Here is a 7,500-nt window from a genome sequence, read left to right as displayed (position 1 = left end):
ATTAGCTCACTCTCCCCGTCGCGTCTGCTGCTCGTTGCCTCGACAAGGAATCACGCAGAAATGGCCTCGATCAATACTGTACCGTTGTTTATACTGAACTTGGGGGGGGGAAATTTGTGTTGCTGAGGTTGACAGCTGCGTAATTATGTGCGTTTATTGGCACTTCTGATGAAAGCTATGGCCTTGCCACGCCTATTTGCATATTCGCCTTTGATATGTGGGGTTGTTTGTATTTATGTATGTATTTGTGTGTGAGTGTGTGTGTGTGTGTGTTTGTGTGTGTGTGTGTGTGTGTGTGTATGTATGTATATATATATATATATATATATATATATATATATATATATATATATATATATATATTATATATATGTGATGTATATATATAGTGTGTGTGTGTGTGTGTGTGTGTGTGTGTGTGTGTGTGTGTGTGTATGAGTGTGTGTGTGTGTGTTTATGTATGTAAGTGTGTGTGTACGTGTGTGCGTATGAGTGTGTGTGTATTTCTGTGTGTGTGTGTTTATGCGCGCGTATGTATGCGTGTGTGAATATATGTATATATGCATGTGGCGAGGAAGGCGGATGGAAGAGGGATCTGCAATTGCTGATCAAGGACTTGCACAAATCAGCAATTTTCGAAGGAGTTCCGCGCTCAACTTCTTTAATCTGGTCTTCCAAAAACCTCCTTTTCGTTTCTTTTCCTGGAGGCGCTTCTTGTTCTTCGACGTTTTACCTTTTTTCTCTGATCTCCAACTCCCAAAACTCTCAGGCAAGACGGACGTTGGAGAGGGAGAGGGAGAGGGAGGGAGAGAAAGAGAGGGAAGAGAGATAGAGAGAAACGAACAGATAGATACAGACATAGAGAGAGAGAGGAGGGGGATTGGAGAGAGAGAAAGAGAGGGAATAGAGATATAAAGAGGAACGAACAGACAGATACAGACATAGAGAGAGAGAGGAGGGGGAAGGATTGGAGAGAGAGAAAGTGAGAGAAAGAGAGGGAATAGAGATAGAGAGAAACGAACAGACAGACACAGACATAGAGAGAGAGGAGGGGGAAGGATTGGAGAGAGAGAAAGTGAGAGAAAGAGAGGGAATAGAGATATAAAGAGAAACGAACAGACAGATACAGACATAGAGAGAGAGAGGAGGGGGAAGGATTGGAGAGAGAGAAAGAGAGGGAATAGAGATAAAGAGAAACGAACAGACAGACACAGACATAGAGAGAGAGGAGGGGGATTGGAGAGAGAGAAAGTGAGAGAAAGAGAGGGAATAGAGATATAAAGAGAAACGAACAATCAGATACAGACATAGAGAGAGAGAAGGGGGATTGGAGAGAGAGAAAGTGAGAGAAAGAGAGGGAATAGAGATAAAGAGAAACGAACAGACAGACACAGACATAGAGAGAGAGGAAGGGGAGGGATTGGAGGGAGAGAAAGAGAGGGAATAGAGATATAAAGAGAAACGAACAGATAGATACAGGCATAGAGAGAGAGAGGAGGGGGAGGGATTGGAGAGAGAGAAAGAGAGGGAATAGAGATAAGGGGTAACAAATAGACAGACACAGGCATAGAGAGAGAGGAAGGGGAGGGATTGGAGAGAGATAAATTGAGAAAGAGAAAGGGACAGAGAGAGAAAGAGAGAGAGAGAGAAAGAGTTAGAGTGAAAGAGTGAAAGAAAGAGATAGAGTGAAAGAGAGAAAAAGAGAGAAATATATATATATATAAAATATAAAAAATATACATATATAAACAGAGGAGAGAAAGGGGGAGGAACAGCACCTCCCCCTCCCTCCCCCTCCCTCCCCCTCATAACCGCCCCCCTGCTAAAGAAAAGAAATAAGGACTTTTTCGTGGTCCTAATGCATCGGCGCCGGGTCAGTGTTCAAGCCACCAAGTGCAGTCCCCTTGTTCAATCGATAGAGGTGGCTGTTCAAACCGTTCATTTCTCGAGGACTGTGTGTGTATAGAGGGGGGGAGGGGCGGTTGGTGTGTGTGTGTTGGGGGTTGCGGGGAGGAGGGGGGGTTATTGGTATGTGTGTTGGGTCGTTTGTGTGTTCGAGTGTGTGTTGGTTTGTAGCTGGAGATTCGTAACTCTAGAATATATATATTTTTTTTTAATGAAATAATAAAAAATGTTTCGTTAGAAGAAATGTATAGATTATAGCCACACAGAGAGAAAGAGAGGGAGATAGAGAGAGAGAGAGAGAGAGAGACAGAGAGAGAGAGAGAGACAGAAAGACAGACTGACGGGCAACCAAATAAACAGAAATAAAAGACGATTAAAAAAAAACAGCTTTAAAACTGAAAGAGAAAAAAAGGGAACACAGATAAGCGCATATTTACGATTTTCTCTTGGCTGTTAGAAGGTCTTTTATCTGTGTTGCTGATCAGCTGTGGCCACGTCGCGAGGTCTCAGACGGAAGTGAAAAATGCCCGGTTGCGCTGAGGCGATTAAGGAAGAGGGCGGGGGTGGGGGGGACTGAAAGGGGGGGAGAGGAAGGGAGGGGGAGAGGACGAGGGGAGAGGGGGATGGGGAGGGGAAGAGGACGAGTGGAGAAAGAGAGGAGAGGGGAAGGGAGGGGAGAAAGAGAGGAGAGGGATGGGGGAAGAGGAAGGGAGGGGGAGAGGAGGGGAGAGAGGGACGGGGAGAGGAGGGGAGAGAGGGAGGGGGAGGAAGAGGAGGGGAGAGAGGGAGGGGGAGGGGAAGGGAGGGGAGAGGGGGATGGGGAGGGGAAGAGGACGAGTGGAGAAAGAGAGGAGAGGGGAAGAGGAAGGGAGGGGAGGAGGACGAGGGGAGAAAGAGAGGAGAGGAGAAGAGGGGAAGAGGAAGGGAGAAAGAGAGGAGAGGGATGGGGAGGGGAAGGGAGAAAGAGAGAAGAGGGGGTGGGAGTAGGAGGGAAAGGGGTGAAAGGGAGGAGAGACGAAATCATGGAGAACGAAAGAGAATTTATAAGGGGGGAGGAATAATGGAGAGAGGGAAGAAAGAAGAGGGAAAGGGAAGCGGAAGGGGAGGAGGGGGGAAGAGAGAGAAGAGAAAGGAAGGGGGAGGGGGGAAGAAGAAAGGGAAGTAAGAGGAATGAGAGGAGGAGGGACAGGGAGGAGAGGGGAGGAGTGTCGGGAGGGAGGAGGAGAAGGAAAATGGAAGTGCGAAGGAAAGGAATAGGAGGAGAAAGAGGAGGAAGGAAGAGAAGGAGAAGGAAGGAGGGTAAGATGGAGGAGCAAGGAGAGGAAGAGAAAAGGTAGGATAAATATATGGATAGATAGACGGACGTGATTGTGGCAACACGCGAAATATAAAAATAAAAATGTAAATGATAAGATTAATAACGACAATAATAATGATAAGGAGAAGAAGAATAAAAGCAAAAGAGAGAGATTGAGAGAGAGAAAGAGAAGCAAGCAGACAAATAAACATAAAAGACAATAAACAGAAAAGGAAAAGAAAAAAAGAAAAAAAAGGAAAACCATACTTTTTCGATGCTATTGACATCAACAGGAACATTATCATGAGTGGCATCGTCATCATCATCATCATCATTATCACCATGTCATCATTATCACCACCACCACCATCATCACCACCACCACCACCGCTATCATCATCATCCTCATCATTTCCATCTCATCACCACCATCATCACCACCTCTATTACCACTACCACCACCACCATCACCACCATCACCACCACCACCCTCATCAAAATCACCATGAGTATTACCACCCTCATCATAACACACCCCGATCTTTCACAATCCCGAACACGTCGAGACATGTTTTCGACACGTGTTTTGGGATCCGCAACAACGAATTTCTAAACTATCGTCTCAACTTCTAAACTCTGCTCGCTGCCTCTGAACTCTCCTTCGTAAGAATGAAACTATACTTATACTATACTTCCTTCACTTGAATCTGGTCCTTAGAGCTTACCCCACCTACTTAAACCCACTCACCCACCCACTCACCCACCCACCTTCTTCTGAGGTGGGTGGGTTAGGGTGTGTTTAAATGCATCGCTGTCACCCTTATTCTGAACTCTCCCTTTTCACTAGACTGAATCTCGGTCGAATCTAAACTGAATCAAAAGTTAGATTCTTTCACGCAGTATAAATTTTAATCTTCCAAGCAGGTCTAAACTCTCTCACTCCTTCCCTTCCCCCTCATTCTCCCTCTCTTCCGAGCATCCCCCTCCTTTACGCACCTCCTCACCTCCCCCCCACATACCCTTCCCCCCCGCTCCTCACTCCTTCCCTCCCCCTCCCTCCTTCCCTCCCCCTCACTCCTTCCCCCCTCCCCCTCATTACCTTCCCCACCCCTTTGACACTCACCTCCTTACCCTCTCCCCCATCACTCCTTCCCTCCCCCTCCCTCCTTCCCTCCCCCTCACTCCTTCCCTCCCCCTCACTCCTTCCCTCCCCCTCACTCCTTCCCTCCCCCTTACTCCTTCCCTCCCCCTCACTCCTTCCCTCCCCCTCACTCCTTCCCTCCCCCTCACTCCTTCCCTCCCCCTCACTCCTTCCCTCCCCCTCACTCCTTCCCTCCCCCTCACTCCTTCCCTCCCCCTCACTCCTTCCCTCCCCCTCACTCCTTCCCTCCCCCTCACTCCTTCCCTCCCCCTCACTCCTTCCCTCCCCCCCTCACTTCCTTCCCCTCCCCCTTCATCTCCTTCCCTCCCCCTCTCTCCCTCCCTCCCCCTCACTCCTTCCCTCCCCCTCACTCCTTCCCTCCCCCTCACTCCTTCCCTCCCCCTCACTCCTTCCCTCCCCCTCACTCCTTCCCTCCCCCTCACTCCTTCCCTCCCCCTCACTCCTTCCCTCCCCCTTACTCCTTCCCTCCCCCTCACTCCTTCCCTCCCCCTCACTCCTTCCCTCCCCCTCACTCCTTCCCTCCCCCTCATATTCCCTTCCCTCCCCCTCACTCCTTCCCTCCCCCTCACCTCCTTTCCTCCCCCCTCACTCCTCCCCCCCTCACTCCTTCCTCACGTCCTTCCCCTCCCCCTCACTCCTTCCCTCCCCCTCACTCCTTCCCTCCCCCTCACTCCTTCCCTCCCCCTCACTCCTTCCCTCCCCCTCACTCCTTCCCTCATCCTCTCACTACCTCGTTCCCTCCCCCTCATCCCTCCCTCCGTCCCTCACTCCTTCCCTTCGCCCCCCTCACGTCCTTCCCTCCCCCGTCACTCCTGCCCTCCCCTCTCACTCCTTCCATCCCCCTCAATCCTTCCCTACCTCTCTCCCCATTCCATACCCCTCACCTCCTTCCCTCCCCTCAACTGCCTTCCCGTCCCCTCACTCCTTCCCTCCCCTCCCTTACTCTCCTTCCCTCCCCATTACCCGTTTCCCTCCCCCTCCCCCCCCCACTCCTTCCCTCCCCCTCCCTCCTTCCCTCCCCCTCACTCCTTCCCTCCCCCTCACTCCTTCCCTCCCCCTCACTCCTTCCCTCCCCCTCACTCCTTCCCTCCCCCTCACTCCTTCCCTCCCCCTCACTCCTTCCCTCCCCCTCACTCCTTCCCTCCCCCTCACTCCTTCCCTCCCGCTCATACCCCCTTTCTCAATGTCTGAACACTTCCAACTCATCCCTCTCTTTCTTCCTCCTCTCAAGACTCTCCAAACTCACTCACTACGCTTCTAAACATACCCACTCCTCCCACTCAAACTCACTCCCTCCTTCCCACCTCTCCATGCCCTCTCCAAACTCTCCAAATTCACTCCTCTCCCTCTCTAAACTCTCCAAAGTCACTCCTTTTCCTCTTTAAACTCTCCAAACTCACCCTTTTCCCTCTCTAAATTTCCCCTAGTCACATCCCCCCTCAAACCTTTTTAAAAAACCTCCAAACTCCCCCTTTTTTCTCCTTCCGTCTCCCTCCCTCCAGGCTACAACCCCTCGTGCTGATAAAACTCTCCTCCACTCCCCCTCATCCCACTCTCTAAACCCACCCTCCTTTCCCCTCTCTGAACTCTCCCCCACTCCCTCTCGTCTTTCTCTCTAGTCCCCGTTAGACACTTTAACTCCCTTTTTCCTCTCTCGAAACTCTCCAAAGTTACTCTCTCCCCTCTCCCAAACCCTCTCTTATCTCTCCAAATTCACCCCTTCTCCCCCCCCTCTCCCCCCCCCCCCCCCCCCCCCCCCCCCCCCCCCCCCCCCCACCCCCCCCCCCCTCCCCAACCCCCCAAACCCCTCTAACCCCAACCCCCCCCCCCCCCAAACCCCCAACCCCAACCCCCCTCTCTCTCTCTCTCACTCTCTCTCTCGCTCTCTCTTCCTCCCCTCTCTCTCTCTCTCTCTCTCTCCTTCCTCCCCTCCTCCCTCCTCCCCCTCCCAAATTCTCCTTTCCCCTCTCTCTCTCTCTCTCTCTCTCTCATCTCTCCTTCCAAACCGACTGACTAACTGACCCCGCCCTCCGCGTCCCTCCCTCCAGGCTACAACCCCTTCGTGCTGATCGGCCCCGTCGTCATCTTCTGCGGCGTCGTGGTGCTCATGCTCAGCATCGAGGTCTGCGTCAGGAGGAAGGAGTTCAAGGAGAAGAACCCGGAGGTCATGGACGATGATGACGACGAAGAGGAGAGGCAGGTGCGTGTCGAGGGGAGGGGAGGTGGGGGGGTGGGGGTTGAGGGAGTGGGGGAAGAATGGTAGGGGGGATAGGAGAGGGGGGGAGGGGATGGAATGGGGAGTGGGGAGGGGGGAGACGTAGGGGATGGGGGTAAGGAGGGGAGAGGTAAGAGAGGCGTGGGAGAGGTAGGGGAGGGGAGGGGAGGAAGGAGAGGGGATGGAGGAAAGGAGGGGAGGAGAGGGGAGGGGTGTGGAAGGGTGGATAGGGGTGAGTGTCTAGGGGATTGTGGGGAGAAAGCGAGGGGTGATGGGAGAGGGATGGATAGGGTGTGGGAGGAAAGGGGAGGAAGTGGGAGGGGGAGGGAGTTGTGTGGAAGGAAAGGGGAAGGGTGTGAAGGAGGAGAGGGAGAGGGAAGGGCTTGTGTAGAAAGGGAGGAGGGAGGAGTGGTTAAGGAAGAGGGGATGGGGATTGTTGTGAGGAAGCGAGGGGAGGATGAGGTGGGGAAGGGGTGGGAGGGAAGGGATTAGAGAGAGAGACAGAGAGAAACAAAAAAGAAAGATTTAAAAAAATAAATAAACGATGGAAACAATAAACAGATAACAAGAACAAACAGAAAAAAATAAAAATAAAAAAAACAGTTAAATTGCAAAAAAAATAACAAGGTTAATCTTGCGCGAGAATATAATTTGGGGAAAATTACCCCCAAGGTCTAATTGGGGACGAGTTAATGAGCTGTAATGAGTGACGAAGGGAAGCCTGACCAAGGGTTATGGGCTGCTTATAGTTTCATCACGCGGGGGGGGGGTAGGGGAAAAAGGGGAAGGGGAGAGGGGAATGTGGGGGCGTGAGGAAAAGAAGGAGGAAAGGGGGAAGGGGGATAGTTTTTTAGGGAGATGGGGAGAGTAAAGGAGTGAGGAGAGGGAGAAAGGGGAGAATGGGGGTGAGGATAAGGGGAA

The 7,500-nt window shown here is 51.7% G+C and overlaps 1 non-coding gene across 1 annotated transcript in view; it reads left to right on the top strand.

Moving 5' to 3' along the window:
• LOC122251474 (uncharacterized) overlaps positions 1-7,500 on the top strand; it is a 97,622-nt gene that overhangs the window by 82,016 nt on the left and 8,106 nt on the right. Inside the window, exon 6 of the transcript XR_015190634.1 lies at positions 6,413-6,564. This is a non-coding gene — a transcript (uncharacterized LOC122251474). The remainder of the gene's footprint in view (positions 1-6,412; positions 6,565-7,500) is intronic.

The sequence above is a fragment of the Penaeus japonicus genome, unplaced genomic scaffold, assembly GCF_977035675.1.
Source record: "Penaeus japonicus unplaced genomic scaffold, GWHDUDI00000001_assembly GWHDUDI00000037, whole genome shotgun sequence".
In the NCBI taxonomy this organism is placed as follows: domain Eukaryota; kingdom Metazoa; phylum Arthropoda; class Malacostraca; order Decapoda; family Penaeidae; genus Penaeus; species Penaeus japonicus.
The sequence above is the reverse complement of the archived record's forward strand: the minus strand, read 5'-3'. Positions and strand labels throughout refer to the sequence as shown.